Source organism: Panthera onca, chromosome A3 (genome assembly GCF_046562875.1).
Source record: "Panthera onca isolate mPanOnc1 chromosome A3, mPanOnc1 haplotype 2, whole genome shotgun sequence".
In the NCBI taxonomy this organism is placed as follows: Eukaryota; Metazoa; Chordata; class Mammalia; order Carnivora; family Felidae; genus Panthera; species Panthera onca.
The window spans coordinates 29,356,328-29,377,348 of NC_138341.1; the positions used below are offsets into that span (position 1 = coordinate 29,356,328).

The 21,021-nt window shown below is 38.6% G+C and overlaps 1 long non-coding RNA gene across 2 annotated transcripts; it reads right to left on the reverse strand.

Moving 5' to 3' along the window:
- Positions 1–209: 209 nt before the first annotated feature.
- LOC132687659 (uncharacterized) lies at positions 210–5,948 on the reverse strand. Of its 2 annotated transcripts, none has more exons than XR_009614217.3 (4): positions 5,874–5,948; positions 5,600–5,795; positions 4,938–5,064; positions 210–686 (listed from the first exon to the last, which is right to left on the reverse strand). It is a non-coding gene; the product is annotated as an uncharacterized LOC132687659 (long non-coding RNA). The 2 variants fall into 2 exon arrangements; XR_009614218.3 differs by lacking the exon at positions 210–686 and adding an exon at positions 1,996–2,128.
- Positions 5,949–21,021: the final 15,073 nt, after the last annotated feature.

The window sequence follows — 21,021 nt, forward strand, 5'->3', positions numbered from 1 at the left end:
CTAGTGCAAGAAATTTCTCAAAAAGCTACACAATTTTAATCAAAAGTAAAATATACACTTTCTTGGAAGGAAACATTGAATATTTAAATATGTCAATTCTTCACATATTAATGAATGGCATTAATAAAATTCAAAAATATCTCATGAACATTTTTTTATTAAATTGGTATATTAGTTCCCTATGGCTGCTGTAATTAATTACCACAAACTTGTTGGTTTAAAAGAACATATATTGATTCTTACACAGTTGGAGAGGTAGAAGTCCAAAATCTGTTTCACTGGGCTGAACTCAAGGTGTTGGCAAGACCTTGTCCCTTGAGAGGATCTAGGGAAGAGTTGCTGTTTCCAGCTTCCAGAGCTGTGTTCCTTGCGTTCCGTGGCTCATGGCCCCTTGCTTTATCTTCAAAGCCAGGAGCATAAATCTTCAAATTTGTCTCTGCTCCAGCATCACATGGCTTTCTTCTCTATAGTCAAATCTCCCTCTGCCTCCCTGTTAAGCTCTTGTGACGACCTCTAGAGCTTGCCTAGATAATCCAGAAGGACCCTTCTCCAGGCCCTTGATTTAATTATAACTGCAAAGACCCTTTTTCTGTATAAGGTAGCATTCACTGATTACAAGGATTAGGGCCTGGATATCTTTGAGGGACGTTATCCAGCTAACCAGAGTGGACAAGATGGCTCTTTATCTGCAAGAATGAACAAGTAATAACAGGTGAAAATTTTTTGAGAAAGGAAAGTTGAGAGGGGAAAATCGTCCTACTAGATATTTAAGAATGATTGAAACCTAAAGTAGTTATAGAAAAAAAGGCACCAGTGTTAAGTTTCCACCTGGCCATCCTGTATACATGATGAGAACAGGATGTGTGGTAAAACATCATAAACCAATGAGGAGGAAATAGATTTTTTGGAAAATACAGAGTTATTTTCTATTTTTAAGAAAAGACAAATTAGAATATATCCTATGATACCATACCTCAGGATATATTTTAGAATACCTAAAGAGTTTAATCACAAGTGGCAAAAAAGTAAAATATGTCCAAGAAAAATGATATTTAACTGATTCAGTCATTTGTAAGGACCTTCTAAATACATAGGAAGTGAAAAGACCATAAAAAGTCCAGTCAGTTTGACTGTACAGAAATTCCAAAGGCCTATCCATCAAAAATATAAACAAATTTAGGGATGCCTAGGTGGTTTAGTAGGTTAAGCATCTGACTCTTGATTTGGGCTCAGGTCATGATCTCACAGTTTGTGAGCTCAAACTCCACATCAGGCTCTGCACTGACAGTTCAGAGACTTGGGATTCTCTCTCTCTCTCTCTCTCTCTCTCTCTCTCTCTCTCTCTGCCCCTCCCTCACTAATTCTGTGTCTCTGTCTCGCTCTCCGCTCTTCTCTCTCGCTGTCGCTCTCGCTCTTCTCTCTCGCTGACTCTCTTCTGTCTCTCTCTTTCTCTCTCTCTCTGTCTCTCAAAAAACAAACTTAAAAAAAAGTTAAAATATAGACGAATGTAAAAATCAAGCAATTGGAAAAATATCTGCAATAATGTGGACAACTGGCTAATATTAATATAAAATTGACTTTATAAACGTAAAACCAAAATAAGAAAGTGAGCCAAAGCCCACTGATAGAAGAAATACAAATATCTAATAAACATACAAATATGATTACTTCTGATTAAGCAAGTTAATGCAAGTTAAATAAGAAATGTTATTTGTTGCAGGGGTGCCTGGGTAGTTCAGTTGGTTAAGCGTCTGACATCGGCTCAGGTCATGATCTCACGGCTTGTGAGTTCGAGCCCTGTGTAGGGCTCTGTGCTCACAGCTTAGAGCCTGGAGCCTGCTTCAGATTCTGCCTCTCTCTCTCTCTCTCTCTCTCTCTCTGCCCCTCCCTGGCTCTCTCTCTCTCTCTCAAAAATAAACATTAAAAAAAATTTTTTAAGAAATGTTATTTGTTGCCTATAAAATGGCATTATTGATGAAGAATAAAGTTCGTTGTTCTTCACTGTATGTAAGACAGGTATTTTCAAACACTGTCACAAGAATATACGTTATTATAATTTCTCCAGAAAGAAATGTGGCAATAGGTAGCCAGTCTTTAACCCTGTAAGTCCACCTTCCCATAGTGCATCCTAAAAAAATAATCAAAGATGTAAATGGAGACATCTGTACAAACATATTCATAGCAATGCTTCTTAAAATAGGTTTTAAAACATGAAGATATGTAGTAAGAGTTAAATAAGTAGTTAAATAAATGATCCATGTGACCAAATAATATACAAACATTAAAAGCTAGGTCATAACCACATTTTTAATGACCTGAAAAATGTCCACAGTAAAATGGTAGCTTATTAAAGCAAAATTCTAAGTGGATATACATATATTCAAACACAGATGCACACTACATACAGTTCTCAGAATATTTCTGGGCAAATCTTATGTGGACAAGCGAGTGGCATTCAATAAATAATAAAATTTAATGACAAAGTGCAAGATTAGCTGTGAAGGAGCAGAGAGACCAGCAATAGGAGATAGCTGGGGATGAAGGTAGTCTCCTTAGATAGGGCAGTCATGAAAGGACTCTGTGAGGTGGTGACTTTGAACCTGAGACAGGAAGGAAGGAAGGAAGGACCCAGAAAGGAGCCTATTCGACAATATCCTGGGCAGAAGGACCAGTGTCTAGAAAGGTTCTGTGGAGGGAAAAGCGCTTAGTAGGTTCAAAGCTTTGAAAAGAGACTAATGGGGTCGGGAGGTAGGGGGTAAGTGGCCCAGTGGCTTGGGATGTGGTTGATAGAGAGAAGTGTTCAGGTGGCATAGCCATTGAGGTCACTGTGGTATTCTACCTAATATTAATATCTCCATGTTATTTATGTAATAAGCCATTGTAAAGATTCATATTCTTCACCTAAAATCAAGATTGGGCAATACTCTCAATGTTAAACAAAAATCTCATTTAATTTTTACTATTTCCCCTTTCATGAGTGAAGAAACCAGGGCTCTGGCAGTACCAGTAGGTAGTAGTGTGTGGCAGAGTGGGATCTGAACAGGGGCCATGACAACTCCAAGCCTGTGTGTTAGCTATTCTTTTATACTGCTTTTCCGGAACATTACTCATTAACACATAACTTAGATATTGCGAATTTGTGGAAAAAAGGATAAATACTAAACTTGAGTTGTAAGATGACTGAGTACTAGGGATGTGATGTACAACATGATGACTACAGTCAGCTCTGCCATGTGATAGGACAGTTGTTAAGAGATTGACTCCTGAGTCCCCATCCCAAGGAGATATTTTTTCTCTTTTTTCTTTCCTTCTTGTTGTATCTGTATGGGAAGGTGAATGCTGGTTGAACCTATCATGGTGATTATCTCAGAATAGATGTAAATTGAACCCCCGTGCTGCAGGCCTTCACCTTATATAGTGATATATGTTGGTATTCCTCCATAAAAATGGAAAACAATAAAACAAAAACACTGAAAAAGGTGAGCGTAGGGATGAGTACTGGTCTTCACACAGCCATTTACTAATTATGTAATCTTAAACTACGTATCTCTGCACCTCACTTTTCTTGTCTCTAAAATAGGACTGATCACACAGTCCTTTCTACTGCACAAACTATTATCAGACAATATATGCAGTTGTTCTTTGCAAGTCGTGTGTGTAGGACACCATGATATACCTCTGAAAGCAACTAAATCTACTCAGCATCTGGTCACTATACAAGAAAGCTCATAGATGAAACAGCAGGCATGAAATCATATAAAAATTCAAGAAGTAAGTTTACAATAATAATTCTAAAGATGTGCTTCAAAGTACAGAGCGCCATTAAATCAATTGTAACATTTCTGTTATTACCACATTATATGACCGTAATGAACATAATAAATACCTGGCATTTACAGAGTTTCTTTCATCTAACTATTCCCATAGAGCTCAATCAACTTTATGTGCAAATTGATTATGAGCCATATACAGGTGATACAGAGCAGGCAGCATAAATCACACTAACAACAATGCAGATCTCTCTCCTTTACACCAATTCCTTTTATCCAAGCTTACTAATTGGTGCAAGAACAAGAGTCAAATATTTTTTCAAGTAAGGAAAATGGAAGGTAATTCTAAGAAGCCTCTCATCAATGGCCTGGTCTAGCAAAAGGACTTGGAAAATAGAGTGAGCCATTTGATAATACAGTTATCCTCATTTGCATTTTATGCTTAAGGCAGGGATATACTTTTAGAAGAGAGGTGAGCTTTATAAATCCTCTGTATGTGAGAGAAAACATGGTAACTCTCTTCATGGCTGGTTATGACAATGCCGGTCTTTGTCTCCTGGCACTTTCCCAGACTAGGAGAATCAGATGCCCATACTCTCATGCATTCGTGGTTTTATCTTCCAAAGGGCAGTGTCCAGTTCTCACCTCTTAATCTCCATAAAACAGTACATAAACCCCAGGAGCGATCAATAGCTGCTTAATGATATTAGCAGTTGGCAAATATGCAGGCACTGTCCAATACCACAGCCACTGGCCACATGTGGCTGCTGAGCACTTGAATACGGCTTTGTGATTCAGAGCCTGAATTGTTTATTGCATTTTAGTTAACATAAATTTAAACTTTAAAACTCTCCAAAATGTAATTGGGTTTGAAACAACCTGGGTACGTGAATCTACTTTCTCAGCAGTGAATTAAATGAAATCTCCGTAGAGGTCAAATATTTCTGATAAAAATTTAGCATCCAAGTTGAGATGTGATGACAGCGATTGATACACACAAGATCCGAAAGACTTTGTAGGAAAAATAATGTGAATTATCTCATTCGTAACTTTTATGCTGATTAAGAGCTGAATTGATAATGTTTTAGATACCTTGGGCTAAATAAAACCTATTAAGTCTTCTTTCTTTTTTATTATGGATATTAAAAAAAATGTTTAAGTACTTACAAGATAGATCCACCTTATATTTCTATTGGACAGCTGTTTCAACATTTGAATTTCTGCTTCCACCTTTTTTTGCACTTCCTCTTGATGGCAGCAGTCACTGAGAGAACTCAAGGAGCTCTTGACCCAGCTGAAGAAGTACAACATAGATTTCTAATGTTGATTTGCATTGTGGAATGCAGTCCTTCCATCTTTTCCTTGCTGTCCCATTCTGACTGTAACTGAGCCCATCCTTCAGACATCCAGCCCTTTACCTTCTTCCATTTTTTGGCCCTTCCTGGCCACCATCCATTCCTTCAGCTCTCCTGACTAGCATTTTCTACCCCTAAGCTCTTGCTCATGAGTCCCAGTAACCCACCCAGTAATCCACCCACTTAACTGAATGCCCCACAGGAACAGTTGAAACCTTTTTAGTTCTTTCCAGCTTCTTAAACTTTTACCCACATCAACAGTTTTAGAGAAATTTAAGGTCAATGGATCTCTCAGCTCCCTTCCTTTCGGCCTCAAAGATTTTCTGAATCATCCCTTTCTGCCTCTTCTCCTTGTTTGTTCTGCCTCATTCCAATCCAGTGACTCTCTTTACTCGTATTTGGGACTGAATCTCTTTCCCCAACCTACGTCACCTCAGCCTCTCATACCTTCCTCTCTGCCCATCTGCTGATCACCTTTCCCCACCTCTTCAGATAGAGAAGTTTTAGTAACTCCTGGACTCTGAGTTAGAGCAGGGAGTTAAGCAGTAGGCTCTTCTGGCTTCTGTGAGGCAAATCCCCTCTCCAGGCTTCCAGGAGAGTCACACATCCCCATTCTCTCATTCAAGGCTGACTCCGTTCAGTCACGTTGACTAGTAAATTAGTGAGCCACCTGGTTTCACAATGACATGATTTCTAATTTAGTACGGATTTTGACCAAAATCAGAATGAGGTGACAAGACTGTAATACCTGGATAATGTCAGAACACCAGCTTGGAGTCATGTGCTTTTGCTGAACTCCAAACATCTCCCTCCTTTGTTCTCTTTCTTTACTCTCTCCAGGCTCCTGCTGGAACTATATCAGGCCACACTTCCTGTCATTATCATGTCATCATAGTATGGGGAGTGGCTAGTGCCCAGGCTCACTTGTTGAGCCCCTCCTTGGTCTTGCCTTGAAGATAACCCTGTTGCTAGTTGGTTTCCCTCCAAGTGTGTGCACACCATATGTGACCCAAACTGCTGTGATCAAAACTACTTAGGGAGCCTAATATCCTTTTCCGGCAGAGCTCTCTGATGCCCGTTGATGTTAAATCAGCCTATCTGTTTTCCGCCATTCTTATCCTTTGGGTCTGTTTTTTGCCAGAGGTCTAGTTTCATTGGCTTATATTGGCTTCTTTCTACAGCATGATTATTATTAATTTAATGGGTAGTTCATTCTCTGTGATGATTCTTTCATTCCTTCACCTACAAGTGAGTCTGCAGTTGTTTTCTTTCATCAAAATGTTGAGCAAAGTGCTAAGCTCCTATTGTGCCCTTGGTAGATATGTGTGGGCTGAATGAGTAAAATGACAAAACAGAAAAGAATACAGACAAAATGTATTCCAAGAATTGGCCCCTTCCTTCTTCCTCCTCAAGCTCCTGTCCCATTTTCTCCCTTTCGTTAACTCCTTGGCCTCATGCAATCTGAGTTCCACCCTCTATGTCCTCTAGGGAAATTATTTTTCTAAATCATTCGTATCTGCCTGATTTGCAATTTCAAGTCTTCACATTCTTTTTCTACTCATTCTGTCTGCTGTTCATAACTCTCTTGACCTCCTTGGTAGAGCATTCTCCTAGTGTCATCGTTGGACTTAGTCTTTTTCTCCAGCCAGACTCTCTATAAGTATCTGTAAAGGTTCTAGTCTCTTTCTTTGCCTTTCCTTCCCCATGACTTAATTGCCACTGTCGTAATGATTCCCAAACATGCTCCTCACTCCTGAGGCATCTTTAATTACCCATGGGACATCATTTCATAGATGACTTATAGGTGTTTGAAATTTTAATATGTGTACCACCAAACACGCCATCTTCTTCCACTAGTTATTCTACTCCTCTCTACCCCATATTTCCTCTGTTACATTCTGTATCTCAATAAATAGAATCACCATCCCCCAGTATGTCAAGCTCAAAACTTTGGAGACATCTTCAAGAACTTTACCTTTGTATTAAAGATACACTCCCATGCAAGTGATATCAAATCCTGTCCATTGGCTCCTGGGGTATCTCTCACCCCCCAGTCCTTCAATCTGGTCTCCTTGCCATTGTCCTGGGTCTAGTAGTCATAGGTTTGTCAGTAGCATTCCAGTGGTTTCCTGAATACTCTCTTCTTCTGTCTTGTTGCCAAAAGTTAGCTCCAAACCCGAAGCTGATAGTATCAGTCATCTCCCTTCTGAAAACATTAAATGGCCCTCGACTGAGCATAAAATAAAATCAATTATCCTGTGTGAACTGGCTATAGCCAACTTTCCATGTTACATCTCCTATGCCACTCCCCTTGTAACTGGTGCTGTGGTCACATATGTGATTCGCTGCATCACAAACATTTCCTACAGTTTCCTGACTCTGCCTTTCCCATGCTGTCCCCCAAGCCTTCAATACTCTGACCTCATTTCCCACTATGGAATTTCTCCACCGTCTTTAGGCAATGCTTCTTCTATCAGGTCTGCTAGGGATTCCCTTCAGACAAAACTAATCTCTCCCTCCTCTATTTATTATTGCACTTTCTACTTCCACTCAAATCCTTGCCATGGGCTGCGGTGTTTCTTTGTGGTGGTGTCTCCACTAAACTGTGAGTTTCCAGATGCAAAACCATGTCTCGCTCAATTTCATTTCCCTCCTACTCCTCAGAGTAAGTAGATACACAGTAAACATTTGCTGTGTTGTTGAAATAGAAGAAACTAGATTATAACCAAAGGCAACCTTTCCTTAGAAATTGTAAAATTCTCAGAAGAGCTCTAGTATTTGCCAGACTGGCCAGGGCAGGGAATTAAAGTCCTTCTTTAAAGCTAAACAGATACTCCAGAGTCCTGAGTATGGCATAGCTCTTAGATATTAGAATTGCTTTCTATTGAAGAAACCTATTTAGTTTTTCCTTTACTCCTCTCCCACTCTTAATCTTCTAAATAAAAAATGAAATTGTACAAACTTTCCAAAAGTCAGATTAAAACATGAAAGTCGGTGTGTGTCCTACAGCTGAACTCCAAGGGGTTGTCCTTTAGATAACATCACAGCTTCTTTTCTGTTTTGTCCTTTTACATCCTCATTCAGCCCACACATATCTACCAAGGGCACAATAGGAGCTTAGCACTTTGCTCAACATTTTGATGATTGAAAGAAAACAACTGCAGACTCGGGTGAGAGTTACTAAGAAAGCTTCCATGGAACTGAGCCTTGGAAGGGGGCTCTCCCCTGGGCTGATACATGGTAGGTAAATAGAGAAAATGGAAAGAGCTTTCCAAGTTGGAAGAAGAAAAGAGAAACAATAAGCAAAGACATGCAAACAGTTGTAACGTGTATACTATTGAGGGAGGCAGACAATATGATGAGCAGTCTGACGAGAAAAGATGGTCTGTGCTAGAATCATCATTTTCAAATGTATTAGTCACTGACTCCTTTCAATCAGATCAGATGAAGGAGTACAATATGTAAAACAAAAACACTTTAATCAAAGGTCAGGAGTGAAAGGCTGGAGGCCTGCCTGCTGAGGTATGCCTGCCCCTTCCCATTTCCTTCTCTGCATCTCCTCTCAGCTAATTTGGAAAACCACCAGCCAGGTGAACAACAGGAAATAAGGAATAAGCAGGATGGGGCCCAAATCATGGAGCGCTGTGTTACCTGTCCCCAGTGCATACTCCTCATTGAGGCTCCCTTAACACAGGGCACTAGCCCACTGCTCGTGCAGGGCCTTCATAATTTGTAAGCCAGAGAAATTGTTTTTATGTCCATGTGGCTAGTTCCATGGTTTGCACATAGCTGGCACCCAAAATTATTTTAGAAATTTTGAAGTGAACAGGCAAATGGATAGCTGAATGAAGGCCAGTCTCCACTGAAATAAACAGTGTCTCTCCAAAGTCTTTGTTGCAGCGCCTGTGTGGCTTAGTTGGTTGAGTATCCGACTTCAGCTCCGGTCATGATCTCAAGGTTTGTGAATTTGAGCCCCATGTCGGGCTCATTGTTTTCAGTACAGAACCTGCTTCAGATCCTCTAGCCTCTCTCCCTTTACCCCTCCCCAGCTCATACTGTCTCTCTCAAAAATAAATTTAAAAAAAATTAAAAAGTCTTTGTCAATAATTCTCTGTACTGTAGTTTATCCCCACCCACTTCCAGCCTGGAATTAAGCTATGAATGTGAGTGCTCAGCCTAAGCCAGCCTGAGCACAGGACTTCATTGAGACTCTACCTCTATCAGAGTTAAGAATGCATGTCCAAAGACTTTATGATGAGTCCTGGGGGACAAAAAAAAAAAAAAAAATCCCAGGCACACTTCTTTCTCATTGCCTTAATTAATAATTCACCAGCTTCCTCAAGGGGCAGAGACCACACAGGCTACTTTACAGCTCTCTGAGGAAATGGCAGATCCTTTACTTAGAGTGAGAGAAATACTCTAAAGGCACAATGTGGTTAGAGGTTTAGCCATTTCTCAGCACATGCAAATAACCTTAGTGTGTGGAAGAGACATCTGGGAATGGACTTGAAAGAATGGCAACCGGCTGTTTTTTATTAGTTCCTTGTAACCTGTTGGGCGTAGCATACATACACTTGTGTTCTTTATCTTGGGGGTAATACAAGGAGAGAGGCGTCATGATTAAGGGAGAACTGCACACGAACAGGCTGATTAAAAACCATACATTCTGTATTTCATCCAAATAGAAAAACTAAGGGGAAAAACATAAAACCTCCTGGACTTATAGGGGAAATGAGAGCAGTAGTTTGATTTTTTTAACGAAGATATTAAATAAAATTTGAAAAACTACCATGATTTTTCAGATCCCCAAAATTTCCCCTAGGTAGCCTTTACCTCCCTAAATGCTCCTTAACTGTGAGAAGAAAAAGAACGCACTGTGCATCAGAAATGATAGTTTTCTTTTCCTTCCCTCTTTTTCTCTTGCCTTACATCCAATTGCCAACTAGATTTTTCTGACTATATAGCTCCTAGGCCCCTAAGTTTCACTTCCTGACTGATAAATCTCATTATCGGCTAGCACAAAGCATTTGTTTAACACATTTTTGCCAGGCATCTACTTAGTGCAACACCATGTGTTAGTTGCTAAGGATGTACTGATTTAAAATAAATAACTAAATAAATAAGCAAAAGTGCAAACCCTTCCTCTAATTCAGAATCGAGCGTGAGAGACAGACAGCAATCGAATAATCATAAAAACACATGTAATGTTAGAACTTTCACATGAGATATATGGTATTTTGCAAGGATAATAGAACTCATCTCTGTGGTGAGCTCAGGGGAACATTCCCTGAGATGTGACAACCGTTCTTAGAGTAGATGTGATGAGTAAGAATAAACCAGGCAAAGGGAGTTGGGGAAAATGGATGGTGGTAGGGATGAATATAATACTTAGCAAAATGGAACATCACCGCCAGTGCTTTCACGGCTCTCAGTAGGACTAGTGCGGTTAGCGCAGAGAGTGTAGGGGCATGGTTCCAGATGCAACTGAAGAAGTAAGAGAACAGCCGCATGGAACACTTTGGCCATAACAAAAAATTTGGTCCTATCTTAAGCACAATGCAAACCTATTGGGAAGTTTTGGGGAAGTTTTGGAGATGTTACATGATTAGATTTTTTTTGAAAAGACTGCTGTGGTTGCATCATTTAGGAGGTTGAGAGGCCGGGGTGCATGTGTGGCTCAATCAGTTAAGCAGCTGACTTCAGCTCAGGTCATGATCTCATAATTCCTGGGTTCAAGCCCCTCATAGGGCTTTCTGCTGTCAGCACAGAGCCTGCTTCAGACCCTCTGTCCCCCTCTCTGCCCCTCCTCCATGGTCTCTCTCTTTCTCTCAAAAATAAATTAACATTAAAAAAATGTTTTTGAAAAGAGGCAAGAGAGCCTGGAGGTAATTTAGAAGTAACGATAGATTGGACTAGGGTAGCAGCCATGAAGATGAAGAGTAGATAAAGTGGAAACCCATGTAAAAGGAAAAATTGCAGAAAAGACTGGCGATAGACACTAAGGAAGAGAAAGGTGTCAAAGAAGGCTGAAGATTCTGCTTCGTAAAAGAAGATGGCTGTCAACTGTGAGATACCCCTACGTCCCTGTTAAAATAGCTGAGGTCGAAAACACTGACAACTCCAAATGCTGGAAAGAATATGGAACAACAGGACTGCTCATTCATCATTGGTGCGAATGGAAGATGATATAGCCACTTTGGAACTCACCTCAGCAGTTTCTTACACAGCTAAATGTGGTCTAACACATCCATAATTGTGTTCATAGGTATTTATCCAAATGAGTTGAAGAATTATGTCCACACAGAAACCTGCAAACTGATGTTAATAGCAGCTTTTTCACATCTGCCAAACATCAGAGGCAATCAAATGTCCTTCAACAAAGGAATGACTAATTCAAATTAAGGTGCATCTATTTACTGGAATATTACTTAACAATAAAAAGAAATGATCTGTCAAGTTTGAAAAAAGACATGGAGGAAACTTAACTGCATTTTGGTAAGTGAAAGAAACTAACACGCTGTCTGATTCCAAGTATATGACATTCTGGAAAAGGCAAAGCTATGGAGACAGTGAAAAGATCAGATCAGTAGTTGCAGGAGAGTGGGGGGAAATGTAATGTGAGGATAGTAGGCGAAGCAATGGGTGTTTTCAGAGCCGTGAAAGTATCCTGTATGAGACTGTAAGTGCACACATTCTGTCATGCATGTGGCAGAACCCATGGAACTATGCAGTACAAAGCATGAACCTTATTGTAACCAATGTAATTTAGTTATTAATATATCAATATTATTTCCTCAATTATAGCAAATATACCACATCAATGCAAAATAGTAACAATAGGATAAACTGAGGGCAGGAAGAGAGGAAGAATATGGGAACTTTCTGTAGTGTCTAGTCAATTCTTTTTTTTTTAATTTTTTTTTAACATTTATTATTGAGAGACCAAGAGACACTGAGCATGAGCAGGGAAGGGGCAGAGAGAGGGGGAGACGTAGAATGGGAAGCAGGCTCCAGGCTCTGAACTATCAGCACAGAGCCTGATGCGGGGCTCAAACTCACAAACTGCGAGATTATGACCTGAGCTGAAGTCTGACGCTCAACCAACCAAGCCACCCAGGCACCCCTATTCAATTATTCTTTAAATCAAAGACTGTTCTATGAAATTAAGTCTATCGACTTAAAAAAAAAAACTCCAGGGGTGCCTGGGTGACTCAGTTGGTTAAGTGTCCAACCTCGGCTCAGGTCATGATCTCACGGTCCGTGAATTCAAGCCCCACATCGGTCTCTGTGCTGACAGCTCAGAGCCCGGAGCGTGCTTCTGCTTCTGTGTCTCCCTCTCTCTCTCTGCCCCTTCCCCATTCATGCTCTGTCTCTCTCTGCCTTTCAAAAATGAATAAATGTTAAAAAAAAATTTTTTTTAACCTCCAAATACATATTTTAGGAAATGAATAGTAGTGATATTTGTTTAAATATGAATGACTGGAGAAGAGGTTTGGGAAAAGAACATTATTTTGGTTTCAGATATCTGGAGTTTAAAGTACCTTTGGGGGGCATCTGGATGGCTCAGTCGGTTAAGCAGCTGACTTCAGCTCAGGTCATGATCTCACAGCTTGTGGGTTTGAGCCCCACATTGGGCTCTGAGCTGACAGCTTGGAGCCTGGAGCCTGCTTCAGATTCTGTGTCTCCCTCTCTCTGCCCCTCCCCCACTCACACTCTGTCTCTCTCTCAAAATAATAAACATTAAAAAAATAAGTACTTTTGGGATACGTAAAGTACCTTGAGATAGGTCAAGAAGTAGTTGAATATACAGCTCTGGAGTTCAGAGGAGAGGTGTAAGCTGGAAATATAAATGTTAATCATCTGCAATAGTGATAATTTACATTAAAAGCGTTGATGGAATCTTCCAGGCAAAACTATACTGACCATGCTTTGGCCTTGGTTACCAAAAACATATGGACAAGAAAAGAAATAAAGGAGAATTGGCTGCATTCTGTATTAGTTTTGTTTGTTTTGTTTTTGCTTGATTTTGTAAAAAGTGGGTGTTGGAGAAATTTGGGAAGCAAGCATCTCTGTGAACTAACTGACCGAGAAAGAGAAAGAGATGATACTGGGGACCAGAAACATGTTTCTCCGGTAAGGAAAAATTCACAGAGGAGAGAGGAACAAGAGAGCAAAGATTAGTAAAAGACACAGCTGATAAGATTAAATAGAATAATGGTAGTTTATTCAAAACCAGGATGAGTGTGCATTGACTACTGTGTTACCTCTGGACACTTGGCATGGGATGAAAAAAATGTGACTTGAGAGTTCTCTAAGCCGGTAGGGGGTCAGAGCCAGTGATAGTAGAAAGAAAGGCAAGAAGTTAGCTGTAGTAGATTTCAGTGGATGTTCCTAGGCTGAGGCTTACATATGAACTAACCCTGCAATAGTTGTGCTCTGAAAATATATTCAGTTTGACTTCCAATGGGAGCAGAAGTTGGTGCATAAGGAGGTTTTTTGGAAATTTGGGAAGGCAGGCAGCCTGGAAACAGAGACAAGTTGCTACCTCCTAGTTTGACATACCAGTTCAGGAGGATTTACATAATCATTTCAAGGTAAAGTTAAGTAGAGTTGGCATAAAACCAGATTTCCAGGATCTTCTAAGTATCTAGATGTGGCCTGTACAAATTATGTCCACAGCTAAGTTTTTTTTCTATGTGAATAAAACTTTTCAGTATAATTCTTGGTAATAAGTGTATGCCTAGTATTCCACATCTTCCTAGAAGTAATAATGAGACTATGACGCTCTTGGAATAACCCATAAAATAAATTACCTGAGGAAAAAAAGTACATATACATATTCATTGAGACAGCAACATCTGGTAATGGCAGACTAGGTAGTTCAAACCAACATTCCCTCTTGGAATAATTGGGAAGAGTAGACATCAGAGAGCTAATGAGATAGTGAACTATGAGAGCTTGACGTGGGTGAATGCTGATTTCAAGAAGCCTAAACTTTTCCTTAGAAACATTTATTGGTTTCAGAGAGGATGGCTAGGAAGGGGAGAAGTACTGTGGGCCACCTTGTGGGACTAAAGGGATAAAGACTGAAAGCCATAACCCACTAAAGGAGGCCCCAATTACTCCTCCTTCCTTTAGGTTGGAATCACAAAAGGGTGACAACTAAAAGTAAGATTGAACTGGAAGGAGGAAGTAGTCATATATTCATAGGGACTATAGCTCAGTTTCAAAGCATTTTCATCTATAAAGTTGGATCAAAGTGTCTCTAAATCATCAGTACCTGCAGGTACCTGGCAGAACCAACTGTGCATCCTTCTCTGGAAGTAGATGGCATCATCTGAGGTCACACACTTTTTCTGGAAACAGTTTTGCAAATATAATGTCTGGCATAGAATCGTGAACAACTGGCATGTGAGGAAAAGGAGACAGGACAACATGAACGAAAACAACAGAAACAGTAGACAACAGAAGAGGCTCATAAGGGCCCAATATCTTCAAATCCTCATACATGCTTTTAAAAAACCATGCTTTTACTGTGCTTAAGAAATAAGAGACTAGATTAAAAGATTTTAACCTGACATTAACAACTATTGAAAGAGCACCAAATATAAATTCTGGAACTGAAGAATAACCAAAAATAAGAAATTGATGGATGGGTTTAATGGCAGATCAGACATAGCTGAAGAGATCATTGGCAAACTAGAAGATAAATCAGAAAAATAAAATGCTTCCAAGGAACAACCGAGAACAGAGTGCTTAAAAAATAAGAGAAAGAAGTAGCCATGCACTATACTGTCATTGGGTCTAATAGGTATATATGGGGAAAGACAGAGAAGACCTTATGGGACAGAAGAAACAGTGAAGAGATAATAGCTGACAGTTTTTCAAAATGAATGAGAAACATCAAGCCAAAGAGTCAAGAAAGCTTGGAGAGCTTCAAGAAAGATAAATAGAATAGAATAACAAAATAAAATAAAAGTACCCATAGGCTCATCATATGAAAATACTGCACACCAAGAAAACAAATTGTTAAAACAGCTTGAAAGAGAGAGGGGGAGGGGAAGAGGGAGGGAGGGAGGGGAAGAGAGAGAGGGAGAGGGAGATTATCTTTTAAGGAGCAACAATTAGAATAACCACTGATTGACGTCACAAGAACTATACAATTCAGAAGACATGGAATACTTTCGAAATGCTAGGGAAAACACTCAGGTAATAAAAATTCTATTCCAAGTGAAAACACCACTCACATAATTAGATAAACATATATAGATTTTCAGACAAACGAAGATGAGTGAATGTATTGCCATCAGACTCACACTCAAATAAATACTAAAGGTATTTTATAGGCAGAAAGAGAATGATCCCAGATGGGAGATCGGAGATGGAGACAGGAAAAAGAAGCATTGAAAAAGCAAGTCTCCAGGAAAATAAAAGGTGATGTTGACTGAATAAATCAATATTAATAATGCCTTGAAATTAAAATATACAATGAAATAAAATATAAGACAACAAATAGCATGTGGGTTGGAATATTACCTCATTGTCTGGGTAAAAGTGCGAATTAATATTAGCCACTGACAAATTAAGAATGAATGCTCTAAACTCCAGGTAACCACTGAGAGGATGTACACCCTCTGAGCACCTAGAAGAAAAATAAAAGAATATACAAATTGAAAAAAGGAGAGAAAAAGAAACCTAGAACACTAAGATTGCAATTTAAACCAAAATACATCAGTAATTACATTAAAGCAAACAAACTAAATGTTCCAATTCAAAGATATACATTGTCAGATGGCATTTTAAAATAACCTTATATGTAGTTAATAAAGCAAAAAGGGTACAGTAATCTTAAGAAGCAAAAAATGGAAGAAGGGTCATGAAGACACTAACCTAAAAAAGGCTGGGGTCACTACATTAATATCAAAATCAGTTTTAAGGAAAAAAGCATTACTTGGGAGAAGGAAGCACACATCACAGATAAAACATTTAATTTACCAGGAAAATAAAAAACTACTAAAATTTTTTGCACCAAATAAAATAGTTTTAAATCTTTAAAGCAAAATCTTCACAGGGGTAAAAAAAAAAAAAAAAAAAAAGTAATTCCACAATCATATTGGAAGATTTTGAACACATCTCTCTCAGTACTTCATAGAACAAGCAGACAAAAATTTAGTAAGGATGTAGAATATTTGAATAACACAATTGATCAATTTTACCTATTGAATATATATAGAACAATTTACCCAACAGCTGCAGAATAAACATTTTTTTCAAAATACACAGAACATTTATAAAGATTAATCATAGTCTGGTAATAAACAAGTATCAACATATTTCAAAAAGTTAAAATCTTAAAATCATGTATGGTCTCTGACAATAAGGACATTTAGCTAAAAATTAATAACAAGAATAACTACTAAATCATCGTATTTTGAAATTAAGAAATACAGTTTCAAATAATCGATGGGTCAATAAAAATTACCACTGTTAAGATGAGTAAAATCGGGGCACCTGGGTGGCTCAGTTGGTTGAGCATCCAACTTGGGCTCAGGTCATGATCTCACAGCTTGTGGGTTCGAGTTCCTCGTCAGGCTCTGTGCTGACCGCTTAGAGCCTGGAGCCTGCTTCAGATTCTGTGTCTCCCTCTCTGTCTGCCCTTACTGCACTCACACTCTGTCTCTCTCTGTCTCAAAAATAAAGAAACATTTAAAAAAAAAAAGATGAATAAAATGTTTTGAACTGAATGATAAACACAAATACACTATACATCAAAACCTGTGTAAAACAACTAACAGTTACCAGAGTAATAATTGAGAGTTTTAACTGCATACATGAAATAAACTAAAAATTATGAATAAATTTCTCTCAAGATCCAGATGGAAAAATCCTAAACAAGCTATATACAAACCAAATTTAGTAATATTTTGGAAAGGAAATAACACACCAGACCAAACTGCTTTATTTTAGGAACTCAACAGAAGTCAACATTCAACATGCAATTAATGTAATTCAAGCATCAACGGAATGAGGAAAATAAATTGCAAGATTGTCTCAATAGTTGCCGAAAAATGGTTTGATAAAATTCACCATCCATTTGTATATGGCAAATTAGGTATAGAAAGGAACATCCTAAATCTGATAAATCACATCTATTAAAAAAAAAAAACACCTTCAGCAAGGATCATATTTAATCATGAAATGTTAAGAAGCTTTTCCACCTAGACTGCTCATACCACTTGTATTGAAATTCTACAGGGGTTTGTGTCATTCAGATTCCTGACAGGAAACAGAGTACACGCAAGCAGCCTAATTGAAAAGAAATGGTAGAGCGTCAGATATTAAAAAAAAAAAAAAAAAAAAAAAGGCGAGGCCCCGTTACCATTGCTGGGCCAGAATAACAAAAGGAGCCAATGATGATGGAATTCAGTGGCGGAGGTCTGCAATCTTGTCTGCAATTTTGGCAGTGTTCCATTCTCGGACTCTGGTGGTCCCATGGATGGCTGCTTTGTGACACAATCACTGTTTTGTGTTTGCTCTCTGCACAATAAGAAGGTTAAACATTAAAATAGGAACATTGCTGATGCAAATGTTGCATCTACATGTCAATGAAAGTAACTGGATGTCACTGTGCAGAAACAAAATAATTAGAATAAAGATAATGATGTATTCACAAACAGGTTCATTAAAGCAATTATAAGGTGGGGCATGAAAGCAATTTCCTAGGACTTCTAAGGAACCCACCAAATTACAAAGAAGCAAAAGTAGGAAAGTAAACACAAAAAGGAGTTCTGATTTATCCCTTAAGATCTTATTCACAGCTTCCCTTCTTTCCTCTCCCTCACCAGTGGTTAAGGGCACTTCCTGAAGCCCAACGATTTTGTGGCCAAATCTCAAAGACTAAGACAGGATCTAAGAGAAAGATTCAGTGGGCAGGGTTCAAGGATGACTCACTACCTAACTTCAAGCAGAGTAGCTCTGCTTTCATCTGTCCAAATAGATGAGGTTTCTCTGTGAGACCAAATTTGAAGAAAGGCATAATTAAAAAAAACAAACAAAACAATTTTGCAAATAAGTAAACCAAGTCCCAAAGGACGGGTGACTAACCCGAAGTCATCATACATAAATATTAATATTGTCATTTGGCTAAACCATGTCTTTTGAATCCCCAGCTCATGCTTTTACTGCAACACAGATCACTCAATCATAATGTTCTCTCAGGGTACAACAATAAAATAAAGAAACCAACAAAGGAAACAAAAATCCATTCTGTCAATTACTGTGACTTGTGCCTATTTTAATACGTTATACTTTTTGTCAGGAAGATCTCTGAACTTTACCTTGTCAAGCTTATAATAGCAATTGCCTATGCTCCCTAAACTTGATCTCTTCACTCCCTAAACCTGTCAGACCTTCCTGAAGGAAGCCCAGCTAGTCAGCACTGAACTTTGGTGATCACACCTGTATGACTCAGATACTAGAAAAGAGGAAAGAAATATTATCCTATTCAATGAACTTTGGGGAAGTTGATTCACGTCATTCAATGGCTGAATACCATATAATTAAATTGTTAAGCATTTGGAGGCATTACAATTTAAAAGGTAAAAAGCTTCTATGAACTAACAAACTATAAAAAGTATAACTTACAAAGAGTAGCTAAATCTATTGTAACTCTATTATTTTCTAGTTGCAAATAGTTTGCTTAAAAACACTATCATGTAAGGGCCCAAAGAGGCCAGCCTAATATATGTTTCAGTTTAGTTGAAAAGGAAGGTCAATGATATCTTAACCCCAAATGCTAATGGCTAATGAGAGCTTGCTGCCTAAGGCACAACTAGATCTAACAAAATGAAATCAAACTCACAGAAATCAATATTTAAACGCAGTTACTAACACATCCCATCCATCTATTTTTTCTGGCAGATCTGTACACAGACATATTTGTTATTTACATTCTAAGATTTATCAATAGAATGTTAGGGAGTCGGCCTTGGGAGCTTACTTCTAAGTAAAAAGTAATAAAAACCACAGTCTCTTAAGAACAATTTCAAGAATGTCCTTCTTCTTTTAAAAAGTTTACTTATTTATTTATTTATTTATTTATTTATTTATTTATTTATTTAGAGAGCAAGTGAGCATGAGCACAGGAGGGGCACAGAGAGAGGGAGAGAGAGAATCCCAGCTTTCACACGGTCAGTGCAGAGCCTGATGTGGGGCTTGAACTCACAAACCATGAGATCGTGACCTGAGCTGAAATCAAGAGTCAGCAGTCACCCTCCTGGGCCACCCGAGGGCCCCAAGAATCTCATTCTTGAAGATGAGTTTTTATAAACACAACAGCTTTTGTTTACCATCAGGTCATTAAAACATTATTTTACACAAATTCTATAGAAGCTAACTACCATCAGTACTGTTAGCTTGTAAGTCAGTATTTGTTTCCTTCTTGCTTAAAACCCCTTTGTTGGGGCGCCTGGGTGGCGCAGTCGGTTAAGCGTCCGACTTCAGCCAGGTCATGATCTCGCGGTCCGTGAGTTCGAGCCCCGCGTCGGGCTCTGGGCTGATGGCTCGGAGCCTGGAGCCTGTTTCCGATTCTATGTCTCCCTCTCTCTCTGCCCCTCCCCCGTTCGTGCTCTGTCTCTCTCTGTCCCAAAAATAAATAAAAAACGTTGAAAAAAAAAAATTTAAAAAACCTCTTTGTTGAAGGCAGACATGTGACTAGATCCATGTGGGTCTGGCTTTCCTACCCTCTGTAGGAGGAAGACAGGGTGACTCATCATTCTGAAAGGGAGCATGAGCAAAGGCACCCTGGTAAAGGGAATATATACTTACAGTGAGATTCTTTCCCCTTTTTATAGCATGTAGAAGCATGCAATTGCCAGAATTGGAGATATTTTATAACCCACAAGGCAACAAGCATTAGAAGACTAAGAGAATGAATTCCCCATTTGTCTGCCTCCAAACCACTTGTTAATATGAAAAAACAAAAGCAAAAGATAGATTCAAAATGTTAAGCCTCTGTGAGTAGAATATGCCATTATTTACAGGTGAAAGCATTTCTAAGAGGCTTTTTATAATTTCTATTTGATAGAAATATTTCTAAAATACCACATTTTCCTCCCTTACTAAAAATAAGAGATTGGATTATTTTACATCTGTCCCTTAATGACTCAGCATCATACTAAGATGTAAAGTTAGGTTCTTTTCTACATGCTGCCGGCCAGAAAATGACATTTCTATTGTTATATCCTGGGCTGGGACTAGGGTAAGGCATGTGAGGTACTTACCCAGGGTGTAAAATTTTAAAGGGATTCAAAAAGCTCAGCAATCAGTAATTATTAAAATATTTATTAAAATACTAAAAAAGGTATCTTTTTAAAACTCAAAAGTAATAAAATTCATGATGAACAAAAGTTATCAAAGTATTTTAAATTTCAAGATCAGTATTACTGGTTTTTCCTTTCATCTCGGGCTCCGACAGGGCCCAGAATAGTGCTGTTCTCACTACACCCTCACTAGTACCATTTATTTCATAACAGAACCAAGGAGAATTAAAGATGGAGAGACAAGCTAATGACAAAGCTCTCCTGTACGTAGGCTTTGTGACCATTTCTTTCCCTTCCTATCGTTTAGAAGCCTTAGTTCAATTACATGTGGAACTCTGGTTGTGCTTCCAAATGGTTATAGTCACCAGAATGCTCTATTCTCTATCAATGGGATGCTATATTAATTCAATAACGTCCTAATTAGACCCCAAATTCATGAAGTTATCTAAATATTAAACATGTCTGTAAAACCCGTAACTATATACAAAATTCCTGGAATGACAACTGCTTAAGATTTTGATTTAGTTCAGTAAACATTTATTGAGCACTTTACAGTCATCAGGAACTGTAGGCTGC